At 38.9% G+C, this 18,346-nt stretch overlaps 1 protein-coding gene across 3 annotated transcripts in view; it reads right to left on the minus strand.

The window, feature by feature from the left end:
• The window catches only part of SEMA3D (semaphorin 3D), a 248,212-nt gene that overhangs the window by 123,453 nt on the left and 106,413 nt on the right, over nucleotides 1-18,346 (minus strand). Inside the window, exon 2 of one of the 3 annotated variants that reach the window (XM_069978401.1) lies at nucleotides 5,051-5,125. The exons of the other annotated variants lie outside the window; for them this stretch is intronic. The gene's annotated coding sequence lies outside the window, so the exon portion shown is untranslated. The remainder of the gene's footprint in view (nucleotides 1-5,050; nucleotides 5,126-18,346) is intronic. 3 annotated transcript variants of the gene reach the window in all.

The following is an 18,346-nucleotide window of genomic DNA, read 5'->3' on the forward strand; positions in this document are numbered from 1 at the left end:
TGTCATTATATAACAATCTTACTGAAGCTTTATATGTAGAGAAACTAACTTAACTAAAACATTATTATTGCCTAAAATACAGTGGAAGGCTTTCTTCAAAGACTGCCTCATTTTCTGTCAGGTGTCTAAATATAAAGCAAAAAGCACGACAGCTGTAAATAAAGAAGCTTTGAAGGAGACAATTGTGTATAATAGAGGTGAAGTGGGATAGGAAGTGTACCAAGCCCACTTATTATTTCCAACATCTACATTCAAGATGACTTATTCTCCATTATAAACCATATATTTATAAAAAAGACAAAACAGTACTCGTATTGCTACATCAATCTAAAATTTAATGTGATGGCCAAAACATTAGTAATGTCGCTTTTAACATGATGGGGCAGAATGTACTAACAAGTCTAAATGTAAAACATTAAAATACATTTCATGTAGGAACAAATCCTGAGTTCAAAATTGACAAAATGTTTTATAAAGTAAGAATTTTTTATGATGACATCTGCCATTTCAGTGAAAATCAGCCGCATAGCTGATCAGTAATTGAATGTAATGGTGCGTTTACACAGGCAGATTTATCTGACAGATTTTTTAAGCCAAAGCCAGAAACAGACCCTAAACTGGGAACGAGTCATAAAGGAATGACTGAGATTTCTTCTCTTTTCAAATCCATTCCTGGCTTTGGCTTCCAAAATCTGTCAGATAAATCTGCCTGTGTAAACGCACCATAAGAGTTAGTCATCCATTAGTAAAACTGCCTGATCGCCATTATCTGTCAGCGTCGATCACATCAGCTTATACAAAGATGAAATGACACAGCATATAATGTTTCCAACTGTTGAAGGCTAGCAACTAATCTCACCTGCTCTTTCTTTTATTGTTGCATTATAGTCAAGCTAATTTGTAAGAAAGCACATTGTCCATGCAAATCTACTAGTTATGTATAACTATCAAGCAATTGTCCATATAAATCAAAATGCATAAATAGATGGAATTAGATATTACAGTGTAAGAATATAATTAAAACATAAGAAATGAAGCCACAAGAGCTTACTATGAAGAGAAGGGAAGATACGAAGAGTAAAAAAGTGCTTGAACTGTAAAATAATTTAGCCTTCACCTACTTTTTATAAAAATAGAGTAGTAGTACACATAAAGATATGAATCACCCATGCAATCGAGAGAAAGAAGTGTGTGCATACTGTACACTTGAATGAAGCAGAAGAGGTCAAGATTACAGAATTTGACTGGCACACTTACAACTATGGTTGTTAGGAAGAAATCTTATTGGCCAGACTAGTGTATATGACTGGTACATGGTATTCAGGATAGATTTGAGAGGCAAGAGTTTGCAGAAGGAAAGAACGATTGGCAATGATTAACAGTATTAGCAAATATTGAACATCTTTTTAATATCCGTCAGCAATGACAGACGACAAATCGTGTGTGTTAACTATTACACCAAGCAATTTTTCGACGACTAACGATTAACGATAAACGATCTTAAACGACCGCTAAGGCAAACAACCCAAAATCGTTCGCCCAATTACATGGAACGATGATCGTTATTTACGATCGTTCTTGCGGTCGTTTAGTCATCGGTATTGCGTACATTTCAGCTGCGAATTCTTATTCCACCAAACAATGTGCAAACGATGTGCGAACGATCAAATGATAAAAATAGGTCCGGATCCTATTAAATGATCAACGATTTCTCGTTGGTCGTTTAATCGTTGCCTGCTATTACATGAAACGATTATCGTTCAAATCCGAACGATTTAACAATTTTTCGAACGATAATCGCTCCGTGTAATACCAGCCTTAGCCTTAGGAAGAAAATCAAAGAGAAGGTGGAGTACTACAGGCCAAAGAAAGTAACAATTATCAGAGAGATATCCAGAAAAATTAAGAGAGAGTAGCAGATATAAGTGTCAGTCATCAAGAGATCATTTGACACTTTAGCAAGAGTGGTTTCCGTTTAGTGTAAAGTGCTGACATCAGATTGTAAGGGGTTGAAAAAGGAGTTAGCTGATAAGGTGACAGTAGACCAAGCGTTCCAGGAGTTTAGAGTAAATTGGAAGATTAGAGACAGGCTGGTAGTTAGCCGTACAGGATGGGTCAAAAGATGTTTTTTTTTCAGTGATAAGGTAATAACAGCTTGTTTAAAGTAGGAGAAAAAGATACCAGAAAAATCACATTAACCTTATAGCTCAGCAGCAGCGTAGGCTTATGTAATGCCAATGTGCACAAAGAGGTCATAAAGTAAGCCTGAAAACTATGGGCATTTTAGTTCAGTTTTTGTGGGTAAAACGTTTGAGGCTTTTCTGAGGGAGGGATCTAGATGAAAATAACCTTATAACACAGAATTAGGTTTTGGGGGCTTAATCCTGTCAACCTAATCTGATCAGCTTATATAAAGAGGTCACTTGATTGGATTGGATGAATGTATGGTTATAAACGGTCTAAACGACCGCAGCGAGTATGTAATTATACCGCCCTTAACCTCTTCTGCTTCTGGCCGGCTCCCCCGCTGTAAGCATACATTACCTGTCCTTGCTGCACGGGTCCGGCGTCCTGCTCTCCTGTCCGGCCAATTAGTGTGCTGCCCAGCCGCAGCCACTGATTGGACGGGCGGGAGAGCAGGACGCCGGACCCGTGCAGCAAGGACAGGTAAAGTATGCTTACAGCGGGGGAGCCGGCCAGGAGCAGAAGGGGTTAAGGGCGATATAATTACATACTCGCTGCGGTCGTTTAGACCGCAGCAAGTATGTAGTGTATGGGAACTGCCAGGACCTGCCGGGCTCGCAGCGAGAATCTCGCTGCGAGCCCGCCCGTGTGAATATACCCTAAATGTATTATATACATTTGGAAAAAAAAATGTATACAGTATAATATCATGGGTACTAGATTTCTGGAGATGGGACATTGATCCAAAGATATTCTGTCGGCCATATTTAGAAATGAGAAGGAAGTTTCAGCTTAGTCAGAGGTATGTTTTATAAGGTAGCTTTGTCTTTTTCTGCATTAATACGGTAGGCTGGGCCTGATGAATCTTTTTTTTTCCTTTCAAAGGTAAATAACTGTGCATTAACTACAGTAAGTTAATACTTTCTGTAGTCATACAAGCAAGCGGATGCTGACACCAATGGGAATAAAGGATTTGTCTGGGTGCTTGCCAATGGGGGTCAAATTCTAGTTAGAGCAGGAAAGACTGAATCATACTCAGGAAAAATGGTGGTTGGCAGCAATCAGATGGCATAAAAGAAATTGTAAAACAGAGCCAAATTAAAGTGTACCTATGGAAAAAAAAATCATATGTCAAAGAGACATGTCAAAATGTTTTCTCGGTTAGGGTCTCAGATTGTTCAGATGATCAATCATGAGAACGAGCAAATCATGAGAACGAGCAGCAAGAGACCATTGCTGCTTCATCATGCCTCTATCCGTGCTCTTTGTCTATGTAATTGAGACAGCCTCAAAGATTAAAGGCCCTTTTTCCTTAAAACCTGCACGAAAGATCAGCGACGGTCTACAGTGTGTCAGTCCTAGTAACAGGAGCGGTGGCGCTGCTGACTTCAATAGATCATCCACACTATGTAAGGATTGTCCAGGTGGCCCCTCCTGCTGCTCCCTGCTCAATGCCTGTACAAGTAATAGCATAGTACAGCAAGCAGGAAACAAGGGGGAAAGGAGTGCTAAGCTTACAGGTCGGTACTCACCATTACATTAAGAGGCTGTATTGGTCACGTGACATGAAGCTGGGCAAGAATTTACTAAGAGCACACTTCTCCTGGCACCATATCCTGGGTCATGTGCATACTAAGTGCATACTTCTGGCGTCCTGGTCAAGGGCTGAGCACTCAGAACCCGGGCAATAAAATCTCTTGATATGTCTCTCTGACAGTCCCCATTTACCTTCTTTGTTAGCAGTTTCTGGATAAGCATAGGGCTAGAGAGCAGAATATCCAGAAACAATCTATGTCAGGAATCAATAGTCAACCTGCGTAATAATCTTACATAGTAGTTTGTCTTAAAGTAACCTTCTTCACTACCACTCATTATTGGTAATACACCTATGTAGCTGAATCAGATGTTTATTCCCATACTTCTGTGTCTGCTGTTATTGGTAACCACCTGGTCCTGATACACACCCCAGTATGTTACAGTGACTTGCAGTGATTGACTTGTATTTATGGGGTGGCTTCAATATGGATGCAACATCATTAAGGCCTAGTGTATAGAAATGCCCACTGTTGTACAAGTGGGGTAATCAGGTTTAGTTGAACTTTATAACATGACATATTATTTATATTTATATGACATGTCATATATATATGACATATGTGGATTCTTTTTATATGTATTTCCCGTTCCTGGATTTATAAAAATTTCACACATCCCCTTTAAAAATGAAAGTATTCATCATTCTCCATTACCATACTAGCAACTGACTTTTTTAAAACTTTTTTTTTCTTTTCTTCTAATATTTCTACATAACATGTGGAATAAAGTGCAAGTGCACACTTCTTCCACTAACCAAATAAAATACTAATTGTGATTGCAATATCTCATTTGGCAAAGGTTAGTATGTATTATAAGTATCACAGTCACAGTTTATGTTCCAAGTAAATAATACAATAAAACAAAAACAAAGTAGGTTTACAAGTTACGCTACAATGAATGACAACAATCTCCTAGCACTCAATTTGCAAGGGATCACTTATTCTAAAATTCCACCTTTATATCTACTTGATCCAAGATGTAGATTTAAAATACCACAAAAACATAAACCCAATTTAATTGTCGTTAACTTAAATGTCAGTTAATAGAGGATTAAACTCCAAATCTTTCAACCAGTTGCATCAAAGTTCAGCCTGAATGAATTAATCTTTCAGATGTGGAAAACTCATTCCTGTAGGGCTATTCATATAAACTCCTTTGGGGTTTTGCTTGGTTAAGTGCAAGGTTCAGTTTGACAAAGGGGCCATTAATACCTGAACCAAAGGGCCACCTTCTGTAAATGCTTCTCTATATATTAAAGAGTTGTACTTACCAACTCGCTGATATGTAGGTATTACCTGACTTGGGTTCTCGACAGGCAGAAGCAATCCGGACAATAAGTAACAGTCTGTACAAATGAAGAGAGACAGGGGACTGAAGAAACATATTGACCGTCGCAAACTGCCTCCAATGACTTGTGACAGAATTGTGCCTCTATAAAGTTTACTATGAGAATATCGAGGAAATATGATTTCCCCATTTTTGTACTCCCCTATTTCCTTTGTAAAGAAGGATGAACCCATGTGAACCCAGCCTTACAGGATTTTACAATCACCTATTTCCTACCTACAACATGTTGACCTTACCCAGATCATTTACGTATTTCAAATACTAAATGACTATACTCACTATACAAAGACAACATTTACAATAGGGAATTTAGCTGTTTACCACGACATTTTTTTAATCCCATTAAAACATTACACAATTTCCTGTGACAATAGATTTTCTGTTGTGGTGATAAAACAGTCCCGACACTGGAAGTCTAGTTAAAAGATGAGGAGCAAATGTCACATTGTTATTTTCCATAAACTGTTTTCATGTTACACTAAAGGGAGGATGCGAATAGGTATGACTTCAGTCAAGGAGGTAAATGTGGACTTGGCTGTTACATTGCAGAACAAAAATTCTCACATAGCGAAAGTTATAATAACAACAATTACAAATGTTAGAACACAAATCTATCACAATCAGGTGGTCCCACCTGTATGAAAATAATGACGATGTTCCATTTCCATCTGGCCTGAAACACATATGGGAAAATAGGAATTTCATACATTTCATAAATTTAGGGTCAATAGACTGTGAATGGTGTTGATCTTGGCAAAAGAACTTAGATTCTAATATTATAAAGACAATACTTTTTTGTGATGTTAGTAGCATTTTAGACATGTGTATGCAGCAGTTACTAATAAATAAAACTAGAGGAGGTCATATTAAAGTTAAAAAAATGTATATACTGCTAAAAAGCCTATTTATACTATCCTAACTGGGTTGGCTTAGACAGCACTGTATATGGCCTATCTAATCTCAACCGGGGAGCGCACTGATTGGCTGAGCAGGACATCCAGATACCGGGAGTCCCTGAAACAAGCTGGAGCATGGACCTAGTAATGTATTCCCCAGGGCCGCAGGAGGTTAAGTGGGCCGCCTTTTACATACTAGAAGCTGGATGACAATACCGCTGCGAGAATGAAATCATATTAAAAGTACAGGGATCCACAGTCGATCCGCAATGGATCCCTGCATGCGCATGAGGAAGGAGGAGCTTATCCTCCGAAACGTCCGCAGGACAACAGGTGGACACTGGGTGAATGTAAGAGCCTTGTGAGCGTTGTCTGTACCAGCACCCTGAATAAAGAATATATGGATCTGTGACCAGAGTTCGGGGATTCCTTTTCCCAAAGAGTCCGGATATATGTAGGACAGCTGTCCGGAGATGCTAAGGTACCGGTGTATACACACCAAGTTTTTTCTCACTATTATTTCTGATATGTTTTTTCAAACAAGCCCATGTGCTTTAAAAGGTGAAAAGAGACAGACAAACATACTTGCCTGTGCTGCCACTGGTTCCCTGACAATGTCTGGGCCCCGCTGCTCTAGACTACTTCCTTTGTTGTGTTGACCCTACAGGAAATGCCTGCTCAGCCAATCATTGACCGAGGTGGGTGACCTTTAATGTATTCTCGGTATTTGTCAGGGTCAGTTCAAACCCCATAAAATCGTACATAAACTGTATGTCTGTACACAAAACAAATATACCCACAATGGTCCAAATGCATGCCATATGTTTGACAAGATTTTTTACTATACAAATTACCTGCTATGACATTCAGTACAACAAAAAGTATATGTTTTAGTACTATTTTGTATCATAATATTATACATCCCTATATGTGCCATTTTAAAATTTTAATAGGAGGAGGCTTTATTATAGCAGCCAGTACTGTGCATGGAGTTTACTTCTTGTATCTCATAGTGAGGGGATCTATGTGCCAGATACCCTGTAAAACATCAGTGATCCAGACAGTTCACAAGACTGTAACGTAATGTGTGAAATGGCAAACACCCCACTATGATATCCATTTTAGTTACTGACGTTACTCATCTTAATGCTAGAATGACACGTGTATAGCAAACCAGCACTTTGGTTGTGAAAAAATGAATACGGTAAAACAAAACACATGTCTACATATAAAATAGGTGGTAAGCTTTACACTTTGGGAAAGAGCAGATATTTTCTCAGTACACAACCATAGAAGGAAAAGGGAATCAACTGCAATAAAAACTTGTCATTAATCTGCACTTGAAGCTGAATACACCACACCACCACTGAATAATGTCTCCTTTATAGATACAACTGCTTTGAATTAGCAAGATATAATGTAGAAAAAGGGAAATTAAATATCAAATCTTAAAGATACCTAATACATCCTACATAGGTTTTGCTGATATCATTAAAACATTAGGGTGGAATGGCAGAAGTAGAAGTCACTGGTGTGTGATGACTAAGATTGAGGACCACCCTTCTAAACCTTACACCAGTGTTGATTTAAGGGTCTTTTGAAGTCTTAATAGCCCTCACATGGTGTCATCACTTTCGCTCAGTGAAAGTGTTTATATACTTGCATATACTGTAGTTTGGCCCTGTGTGCACTGCTGAAAGTCTGCACTTTGTTCAGATGGAGAAATACAAGATAAATTATAATTGTCACCTTTTATTTAGGAAGTGTATTAACAATATGTGATGGAAGGTTATTTTACTATAACTCTGTATAGAATGTAAAAATAAGCTTCTGAAAACATGCAGTGATAACATGGCTGCATTCCTGTTTGTTAGTTATTATTGTACGTTTACATTGAGAATTAAGTGTTTTTGTACTTGCAAATGACTGGTAGTCACTTAAAGTAAACAACAGCTAAATCATCTAAAGCAGCCTAAGTCCTCCCCCCCCCCCCCCCCCCTTTCCATTCTGAATATATGAACGCTTCACCAAGCTGGGCATTTATGTGTATTGGGGGGGGGGGAGGCTGTTCCACCAGTCAATGGCTGTCTCATGTGTATGACTGGCTTAAAGGGGTTATCCCAAGATCAAAAGTTATCCCCTATTTATAGTGTGGGTCCAACTGATGGGACCCACACCAATCCCAAGAAGCTTTGCAATGTTCAAAATCCATAAAGAGATTTAATGGAATGGTGATTGTACTTACACACTGCATTCATTTGGGGGATAGGTGACCTCTGTTCTCAAAGTGGTTGGGAGTCCTAACAGGCAAAGTCCTATCATTTAGCTTCTTATATACCTTTACTTTTGATTTTGGAATAACTCATTTAAGACCAGTCAGGGAATTTGTTGTTTTGACTACTATAAAGATAACACACTTGTAACCCATAGTTTATCCATCACCATAAATGACTGAGTCATATCAGTCTGCAAGTATAGACAATGCGCTAAGTATGGATTACCTTCATGAGATGAGTGTAATAGTGTCGTAAAATTGCTCATCTGTTAAAGTACTATTTCCTGAAGACTCCCTGTACCTTCACACCACAGCGGAGGCACATCATGTGGAAAGAATTGTTTAGGTCACTAGATTACTTCCCATTAAATGAAGTAATTGTGCAGTTTAGGAAATACTGTAGTTTTAAAGCTACTGAATAGCATAGAAGACTGGATCTGCATCTGTTCATTACAGCCCTCCTGTCTCCATCGTAATTGGCGTCATATCTACATCCAGATTCTGAACTGCAGATCATCTTTTCAGCAACGTACATTAAGTCATTTTCTCTCTTAGTTCTAGACCCACTGTCTTATCTGTCTTTCATGGACATCTAGCTGTCTCCATTCCCTTTGTTTCATCTCGCTAAGGAATGAACCCCCTTTGGCTACTCTGTCATGTTTTCCAAGCTATTGTCATTTGAATCCTAAGTCAGATGAATCTTTTATGATCCCCACATGTTCTGTCAAAATCATTTGATAGATTTAATTTTACAGCATGCTAGAACAATTATACATGGCTTAATAAAAATATCCATTTTGTACAAGCATCTCTGATCTACCTCTCGGGTACAATCCTGTTTAGTAGAGGAGTTTTCTATCATGCACAACATAGTTCAATAAATAGACAACCAAGTTAAGCGATTCGGCACCTGAGTCAATACAACTTCATAGGCCCAGAATCAATTGCAGATGAATGTCTTCTGGCATCATATGATTGTACTTTGACTATGATTACAATGTTGCAAACAATTATACACCCCTGTTTTTGTTGCATACCACCTTTAATATAAAGTGACATAATTATGCACTGGGGATATATCAGGAAAAAGGCATGAAGCAAGCATGAAATCGTGGAACATACTAATGTTAATGATCTTTCAAAGATGTGAACATGATTTATAAGCTTTGCAATATAAAGCAAGCTCAAAATATATACTGGGCTCCTCTGTATCCCTACGTTATGAGTCCACCCCCCCCCCCTTCCTCATTGACATCATTGCTCAATAATCCTATTTTATTTCATGATTAAGACACATCACTACATTAAAAATGCTCTTTCTTCCCAAACTCTTCTATTTGTTTAGGACAATTCCCATCCCATTATAATATGAAGCCAAGGATCACTAAATCACTAATGATATGACATGGAAAGGTAGAAGAGGGGTTGGTCTGACAAATCTCCAGGATTATTATTAGGCTTCAGTGCTGGACACCTAGCGACACTAGTGACTCATGCCTCCTAACAAAATCTGGTTCAGTTAAAAAACCATATTGAAAATGCCACTTTGCTGTGTATTAGGATGCTTCATAGGATGGGTCACACCACTAACTTGCTTACAACATCAAAAGCTTTCCTTTTTTCATATCTAGTGAATACTACTGCCATTACCAATAAGGACTTCCACAATTTTTTAAAAAATAAGGGAGCTCCTCCACACTTAACTTCTGAACCAATTAAAGATGAATCACATTGTTATAAAATTCCTAAATAACAAAACCACCAAGCAGAAAGAAATTTCCCTATTTTACAATCTTAGGCCACGTTTCCACTTTGTATGACACCGGCCATTCCGTGACCCGGCCGGTGTGTATACCATGTGTATACACTCCGAACGGGATTCCTTAGAAGGTACCACTACGTAAGTTCTGTAGTAATAACGGCCATTGTTACAAACTTGCGCAGTGGGAACATGGCCTTAACTTAACAGTAATTTGAGTCTCAGTGGACTTCTTGGCTGGACAGTACATTCTTCTCTTCGTGACCTCCCCCCTAGCCCACCTTAGGAACTTCAGTTCTCTACTAGTACAGATTAGACTACACCATAAAATGCTACCTATGCCACAGGGTTTTGTTACTTTTCCTTATTATGGTGTTTTAGTTACTAATGTATGCTGTGATGTTTGTTATTTTTTCATGTTTATTCTAAAATTCTGTAAAAATTTTGAATGAAAAAATAAAATTATATATACTGGGCAAAGCAGGCCTCAAGCAGTTTAGATGGTATGCGGATGGTTATATTTACACAACGTCAAAAATAGAGAAAAGACGGACGAATTTGATATTTTTAAAAACGTCCGTTTTTGCCGTTATTTAATTGGCAGCAATGGCAATGCATTGAAGTCAATGGAAAGACTGATGTCCAATGCAAACAATGTATTGAATGACGGACAGCAAAATAATGAACATGAACATTATTTTGGGACGTCTTTTGCAAACAACTGGCATTTTTTATTAGTTTTTCACAGTTTTTCTTTTCTCACATTTTTTTCTCGGTTTTTACTATTAAATTCAATAGGCTTTTCAAATAAGCCACAGCCAAAGGCCAATTAGTAACCCCACCAGTCATTGCACTAAGGGGAGGACAGGCTGCTAAATGACGTTCATTATTTTAGACTCAAATAGTTGGACATCATTTTAAACAGAGCTGAAAAAACATTGTGTGAACATAGCCTATATGTTTTTTTTTTGTTTTGTTTTTTACTTTGTGATGTCATAATAAACATATGCTATATCAAAGTGTATGAGGGCTAATGGTGTTTCACACTTATAAGTAACAATGTAAAAATGCTGTTGTGCTTATCAGTACAGCCTTTGCTATTAGGTAATTGGATTTACGAAGTTGGTATAAATGCAAAATAAAGCAGTCTACCTAATAGACTAATGCTCTCTAACAAAATAATTGCAACAGGAAAAGTCACATTTTACTTTGATTAGTCTTTCAATATTTGATTCACATATCCAATAATAGCAACTTCAGGCTATGTTCACACTGCGTATGTTTCCGGCCGTAGTGCGAACTGCGAATATACGCACATAGTTTTGAGGTTGATGCGTTCGCTTGAAAGTATACCATATACGCCTGCACAATGCACACTACGTATGAGCTTACGGCCGGATCGTATACGGCAGCGTGAAAAATGAACAAGACCATTGTTTGAGGACGGAAATGTTGAAACTCACGGCCGTGGATTTCCATACGGTCCCGTACGAAGTACTTATTTCAGCCAAATTGAACTTGATTTTTCGATCCAAAAGGTTCTGTGTGGTTTACAGGGCTGGGCGAAGATTTCCAAGTAAATGACCTGCCTCAGATCGCTTCGAAACAAGCTAGGAAAGCATAACTGTATTACGGGCGTATGTTCGCGGTTTGTACGCATCCGGCCGCATGTCTACTAGAAAAGAATACTATTACATGATGTAGATCAGTAGGATAAGGTGACAGTGTCACATCTATGGACACCGGGTGACTGATCACACAGAAAATCAATAGAATTTTTATCATTGCTTTCTCTTGCATGAGCCCATACCAAAGCCTACTGCAATTGTTTTTTAATAATATATACTCTTGAATGTAGTGGACATCTATGGAAAAACTTTTTTTTCCAGGGAAACACCTTCTGTCAGCCAGAATATCTGTTGTGTTAATTTTATGGCCAGCTTCCCTCTCCTTGTAGTAGTATGTAAAGCTGTTAGCCACAAGTTAATACTGAGTTCCTATTATTTTAAGGGCGGGTTCACACTACGGAATTCTCGCGGACAATGTCCGCGGAATTCCGTCAGCTGTCTGCCCGCACGGGCACGCGCTTTTCCGCCGGCTCCATAGACACCATTCTATGGGCCGGCGTATTCCGTGATCCGCTAAAAGAAGTGACATGACACTTCTTTCAGCGTATAGCGGAATACGTCGGCCCATAGAATGGTGTCTATGGGGCCGACGGAAAGGTGCCCAGATGTGCGGGCGGACAGCTGACGGAATTCCGCGGACATTGTCCACGAGAATTCCGTAGTGTGAACCCGCCCTTAATGTAGCATAAATCCGATGAAGTCATATAGCCATGGAGACTACAAACACAGGAATATATAGTATATTTTGGCCTTTATATCCAGTAAGACCAGTGTACTGACTAATTTTATTTGTGATAAAAAGTCTTTAGATCCCCGGACACAATAGAGTTGTCCTATGACATGTCTTCTTATGATATAAAAATAGGATTAGTTTTGTGGTCAATAAGTACTATAAGGTGTATGTTTTGATCACAGTTGCTTTATGTTAATGAACATAGAAGAAAACCACAAAATATACATGGACCCCAAGGACCATTTACTGCATATGCACAGAAAAATATAAAAAGTCAGGAGGAAATACAAGGTTCTATGCTATGTGGTACTAATAGCATCCGCTATTCCCCATATGTTGCTATTAACATCAATTTAAATTGCATTTCCCCCACTGTAGGATGCAGAACAGACCAAAGGACAAGCAGTGAATTGTACACATGCATATAGCCATGACATTTAGTGGAGCCCTGGAATTCTTGTTGTACCACAAACAAACTTTTTTAATTGTAGACAATTTTCCACAGTAGTCTGAGGTAAATAACTGCATATGGCCATTCATTTCTGGTTTGTATACTCATACTTTATAGTTTCGGTAAAGTATGTAATATCATCAGTTTATTGAAGAAACATGGATTATGACAAGCTTACTCCTCTTGAAAAAAAAGGGTGAATTTTCTGCATAAAACCATTGCCAGCCACAAGGTACCATTATTACACTCAATATGCCTTATAGCATAAGAGCCCTGTTCCATACACAAGGTCATGTCCTCTAACACAGATACTGTTCATAGAGAGAAGTTCAGTGGAAAGTTTCAGGATTTACCACAAGCCAACTCATCATAGGAACTGACTGCTTCTAAAAGATATGTTTTTAAGCTAAGGAGCCCCATTAGTAGGTAAAAGCCAAAAAAGCAAAACTTTTTACCATGTATACATAGGTACTGAGGGACCAGCCAGTTTCATGTTAGCGTAATACTAAAGTATATTTGCAGCTGTAAAATATCAATATTATAAGGATCTGCAAAAATAAGCACTCATTAAACTTGTGTAAAAAACCTAACATTTTCAGTCAATATTCCTTCTTTCGAGATGTCTCCCACATTCCCTCTATGTTTGAGTTAAGGTCATAAATGTGCCACTTAATTAATCTACGACCAATAGGTTAAGAAATTCTATATATGCCTGACTGTTCATGAAGGAGTAAGTAGTTATCACTGCTATTTCAAGTAGCCGTAGGAGGATTCAGTTACATTTTCTTGCACTCCTAAAGAGTGATAAAAAAAAGATTTATCAGTATCATGGTGCTTAAAAGGAGAGATTTGTTTGGATAATTTTTAAACAGTTTTATCTAGAAACATATATTTCATAATTGATTTTTGTAAATACTTACCATGGGTTATTACAAAGAGTGTATATATATATATATATATATATATATATATATATATATATATACACTACCGTTCAAAAGTTTGGGGTCACATTGAAATGTCCTTATTTTTGAAGGAAAAGCACTGTACTTTTCAATGAAGATAACTTTAAACTAGCAGGTGGTGCTGGCTGGGACTTTTGGGGGGGGCGTTGGGTTTTGAGTCTGGTCCTGTGACATGGGGGTTGCAGGGCCACTCCATGGCCTCCCTTCCCTGCATGTGCACGCTTTGCGGGGGTTGCGGTCACTGACCGACATGGTGTGGAGTTAGCATAGGGACCCGTGTGAACAAGGAGACCTGCATGTTGGTACACGGGGCAATTAGGCTTGATCAATTCATATTCCAACATCCTGAAGTTGTTTTTTTAAAATAGGCTTGGCAGCATTAGTATCAGCCATAGGTGTGATGTGCAGCCGCTCCTCTATCTCCATGTCGGATTTTGTATTTTTCTCTCCTTTCTGGGCAGCTGGCACTCCCCTTTAATAGACCCATGTGACCTTAGTCAGCAGAGCATATGCCTGTGCTCACATGACAGTACCTCCATGTTTTTCCCATTCTGTCTGCAGCAGTTTTTGGTGAGTGTAATACCATATCCATACTTGTGTTGTTTGGGGGCAGCCTTCCCCACTGGTGGTGCTGGCTGGGACTTTTTGGGGGGGCGTTTTGAGTCTGGTCCTGTGACATGGGGGTTGCAGGGCCACTCCATGGCCTCCCTTCCCTGCATGTGCACGCTTTTCACACAATATAAGTTTAGTATTACTCATGGCCGTTGTTGCTGATGTGCAATCCCGGACGGAGTGTATACACTTAGTATATGCTCTGTCTGGGATCCCTAGCAGCCCTCAAGAAAACGGACATGTAAGTTTTGCACAGCTGCTATTCATTGAATAGTGGTCGCACAGAACTGACAGGTCACACAATGAAAAGTGTGGCTCTGCCCGCATCCGAATTAAGAACAAATGAAGATCATCCGGACGGTATTGCAGTACCGGCTGGGATGATCTTCACTGACACCGCCGTTCTGTGACACGATGTGCGAACCGGCCTTAAGTTGTTCAGTACACCTTGGGAATGTGAAATTTGAAGATTATATTCTCAAAGTTTTTACAAGTTCACTCTCCTCAAAACTTAACAGGGTCTGGTGTGGTGGGAAAATTGTATACATGCCCTGATAAGTAAGCAAGTATATTTATAGTGAAATCAGAAGGAATAGTTATCAGGGCAAAGAAAGCATGCGGCTAACATGTGTCAAAAGTTACTGACCAACTTAGCTTTCTGTTGTGTCTTTGGTGGGCAAGTACTTATAAAGAAATGCTAGTCAGAAGAAGCATTTGGCAAAGCCGAAGCAAGAATCTTAGCCTATAGTGGCATTAATGACTTGTTCCTTAAGTTTAAGTACACAACACAGTTGAGCTGTGTTCACAGATGAGACCTCCTCCCTCATGTTACTTAGGTGCCAAGTAGCCAGGAGAGGAAGATACGCTATAGTTGCCATAGTTATCCAGTGCCTTTTAAACATCTGCACATATACTTTAATCTGACACTGAATAGTCCTGTTATGGTCTAATGAAGGATTGTTCTTTTACTAGTATAGTTTAAGGTCAGTATATTAGGAATGAACATTAAAGTCCTAATACAGTTTCTATATAAGCTATATAAACCAATTCTGGACCATATGCTATTTCATTGGTTGCTGGTGCTATATGCTTCCCAGTGTTTGTTCTGGAGACCATAACTGTGAAGTTACCATGAAAATGCTTTTATGGGTAGCTTCACACACACACACACACACTGTGCTGCAGATCTGCTGTGGCTCCTGTATGTGTGAATGCACCCTGAGACCATGTTTCATCTGAAGAAGTAGAATAGATTTATTGAGAATCTACGTTACTAGTAATATGAACACACTACAAGTAGGCCGACTGTGCTTTCCTCTGTAGTTATGGTATCTATGTCTTTGAAGAATTGGTTCAACAAAGTATATTGGAGTATGAATGTGTTTTAAACTCTATCTTGAATATATTTCTATGGCATAAGGAACTCCTTTGAATAATTACTAAAATCAGCTACCCCCATTAAAAACAACGTCACACAGTATTTCCTTCTACAATTAATTATAATATGAGCTGTGACACAGATGCATAACTGTATCCATTCCCTAGGCTATATACAGTGTCCAGAGGTCAGTCCCAGTCAGCTTCAGCCTTGTAGGAGCACTTCAATCTTTACAGATCACAAGAAAGGGTGGGTAGCATGAAAACTGCCTTCAAAAGGAAAGCCATGCCCCAAGGCAGCTGTTTCCTAAGCCTATGTACTGGCCTGACTCTGAACTCAGTGACATTGACCTATTACAAAAAAAAAAGCACAACTACCTCATTGCTGACTGCAGCTAAGTGACTTGAAATGCTACAATGTGGGAAGTATGATTAAAAACCACACCAAAAAGTGCTTAATTCTTTAATGTTAGTATATAGAAAAGGGATATCAAGATCCAAGCTGGAGCAAGGAATACAGTTTGGGAATGGGTAGCTTCATACTTTGTGTCTTTCATCGTGCTATATGTTGGCATCAAAAAGGGATGCCAACACACAGCCTAACATGTTGCTAAGAGGCCTATAGACTTGAATGGGCCAAATGTAGCCTTACTGTAAGTACACTTGGTCGATTTGCCAAACATACGTGCTGCTTTTTTTCCTTCCTCCAACTATGTCTATGCTGTACAAAATCATTCTAAAATAGGACCTCTAAGAAATTCTAGGGTATAAGGGTGCCAGAAAAACTGCTACATTCAGACATCCTTTAGTGTTCGGACATTGACCGAAGAGTGTAAAACCTTTAGAATGTTACAATGGGAGATCAGTTTTAACACTCAGTAGAAAAATAAAAGAAGATATGTTTTAACTTGGCCAATATTCACCATGATGTTTTCTTGAGGCTCATTTTACAGAGAAATGGAAAGCTGGCATCACTTTCAGCATTCAGTATGCAACAAAATACTTTTATTCTGGGTCAGCAGCTGTATTTTTATATAATACTGGAAGCCATCTATGCCACATTTGAACATATCAATGCTGCCTCTTGTTGCTTTCTAGCTTATGCAATTTATATCTTAAGACATTGTGATCCTTGCATTAAATAACAAATCCCACTAATAATTCTTTCAATATAGCAAAACAACTGCAGCTAATTTGTGCGGAAATCTTTAGTAATACCATGTATGAGAACTTGTGGATACTGTGTGACAACATGACATATCAAGCTACCTCAATTCTATTTACCCATATATTTATACATGGAAGGGTGCCACCATGGTTAGTAAGCACAATATTCCACTGTGTCAATAATACATGAAAAACATTGAACAACCATAAGGATTTAAGACAATCCCCATGACGTCTTCTACCTTTTCACAACAATATGACGTTATGGCCATACTGCTTACAATCTATTAGACACAGACAAATCGTTCTTTCAGGTGGTTTGATTTGTATCAGCTATTCAAATTCTTCCAATTGAAGTTAAAAACAGATAAATAAATTGGGGATTCTCCCTTTAGAGTAAATGTATAAATACTGGGCCCAATTACGGCTACATCAATGCTGAAAAATGACTGTGTGCAAGTTGTTTTAAAGAGATAAAAGATACATAACACCTAAATACTTGTATGGAATGCCTGTGAATGGAAGCCATGCCAAACACTTAGTATTGTAAAGCTCTGTCCTTCCTTAAGCCCCTGTTACACAGGACAATCTCCGGGAACAAGCGAGCACCGACCTGTCAGGTCAGCGCTCGCTTGCTCCTCGTTCCCCGCTCACTGACGGCGCCATTACACTCACAGACAGCGAGCAGGTAAGTGCGGTTTGGGGGGGGGGGGGAAGCTGCCGGTGCGCTCCCCTGGCGATTACACGGAGCGACAGCAGCAGATTGATGCTGTTGTTGTCTTTCTTCTTTCAACATGTTGAAAGACGTTAAAATAAAAAGATCAGCCGACATCAACATCAGCATGCTCTTTGGTTTTTATTACACAAAGCGATTATCGGCCATATTGGGTCAGAATCGGCCAAATATGGACAAGGTCTTTAGGGTCCTTTTACACAGCCCAATATGCTGACGCAAACGAGTGCTGATCAACGAGATAAGCCATGATTAATCACTCGGCAAACCATCGCTAAATTGTCCATGCAGCCCACTGTCCAATACAGGAGTATTCATTTTCATGGGCAATCACAGGGCAACTTCACATTCTGAAGAATCCAAATCTGACATGAATCTGACAGTAGGGTTTGTCAAATTAGACCCAAGATTACCTTAGGAGATTTGCTCATCTCTAATCCATACTTTCTGTCTGCTCTATGTCTGTGTGTGGTCATCCAGTAGCTGTAATGTGAATTGACACCTATTGAGGGTTTTGCTAGCATGGTGAAACCATGTATTGTTTTTGCATTGTAAGAAATTAGGTTCCTTACTAAATTCACAAAAATGTTAATATGGACACATCTGTATACACAAAAAGAAGA

The sequence above is a fragment of the Dendropsophus ebraccatus genome, chromosome 1 (genome assembly GCF_027789765.1).
Source record: "Dendropsophus ebraccatus isolate aDenEbr1 chromosome 1, aDenEbr1.pat, whole genome shotgun sequence".
NCBI lineage: Eukaryota > Metazoa > Chordata > Amphibia > Anura > Hylidae > Dendropsophus > Dendropsophus ebraccatus.